The following is a 1557-nucleotide window of genomic DNA, read 5'->3' on the forward strand; positions in this document are numbered from 1 at the left end:
AACACAGATTTATTTGCTCCACCTGCAGTCCTTCGTACTTTTAATATTCTTCTCCAGCACCATAACTCAAATATATCAATTCTTCTATGGTCTTCCTTGTTAATTGTACAACTTGGAGGCTATTAAAAATACCATGGTTAGGTCAGGTGCAATCTTTGTCCTCAACCTGACATCTTTGCTCTTGAACATTTAAAGTGGTCTCCTGGACCAGATTTGCCTAATACAATCTGTCATTTAATTTCTTGACTGCTGCTTCTATAAGTGTTGAAGTCTTTGACAATTTTAATCTTTTCTCCATTTATCATGAGGTTGTTTACTGGTATAGTGGTTAGAATTTTTGTTTTCTTTATGTTGAGATGAAATCCCTACTGAAGGTTGTGATCTTTAATCTCTATCAATAAGTATTTGAAGTCCTCTTCACTTTCAGCTAGTGAGATTGTATCATCTTCATGCCACAGGTTGTTAATGAGTCTTCCTCCAATCTTGATGCCACATTCTTCTTCACATAATGCAGTATTTTGGATTATTTGCTCAGCATACAGAGTGAATAAGTATGGTGAAAGAATACAGATCTGGCACATACATTTTCCTGAATTTACACAATTCAGTGTACCCTTGTTATGTTTGAATCACTGACTTTTGGTCTATATATAGGTTCCTCATAAACCCATTAAGTATTCTGGAATACCCATTCTTCACAATGTTCTCCATAGCTTGTCATTATCCACATAGTTGAAAGTCTTTTCATAGTCAATAAAGCATAGGTAAACATCTGGATTCACTGCTTTCAGCCAAGATACATATGATGTCAGCAATGACACCCCTCATTCCAAGTTCTTGTCTGAATCTGTCTTGAATCTCTGGCAGTTCCTTGTCAATGTACTGTTGCGCCATTAAAAAATTATGTTAAGCAAAATTTACTTACGTATGATATTAATATTATCAGATGATTTCCACATTCTATTGGGTCATCTTTCTTTGGAATGAGCACAAATATGGACCTGTACCAATAAATTCACCATGCTACTGTCTTCTAAATTTCTTGGCATATATAATTGAGTGCTTCCAGTGCCACATAACTTTGTTGAAATATTTCAACTTGTATTCAATCAATCACTAAAGCCTTGTTTTTTGCCAATGCCTTCAATGCACCTTGGACTCTTACCTTCAAGTATTATTGGCTCTTGATCATATGCTACCTCTTCAAATGGGTGAACATGGTGCATTTCTTTACTTTGTGGATTTTATCCATCATTTTTGGATGCTTCCTGCATTATTCAGATTTTTTTCCATAGAATCCTTCAATATTGCAAGTTGAGGCTTGAATTTTTCCTTGAGTTCTTTTTAGCTAGAGAAACGTTAAGTGTGTTCTTCCCTTTTGATTTTCCAATTCCAGGTCTTTGCACATTTCATTATATTACTTGTATTTGTCTTCTTGAGTTCCCTTTGAACTTTTCTGTTCAGCTCTTTCTCCTCCTCATATGTTCCATTTGTTTTAGCATCTCTACACTGGAAAGCAAGTTTCAGAGTGTCTTCTGGCATCCATTTTGGTCTTTT

Source organism: Chrysochloris asiatica, unplaced genomic scaffold, assembly GCF_000296735.1.
Source record: "Chrysochloris asiatica unplaced genomic scaffold, ChrAsi1.0 scaffold00064, whole genome shotgun sequence".
NCBI lineage: Eukaryota > Metazoa > Chordata > Mammalia > Afrosoricida > Chrysochloridae > Chrysochloris > Chrysochloris asiatica.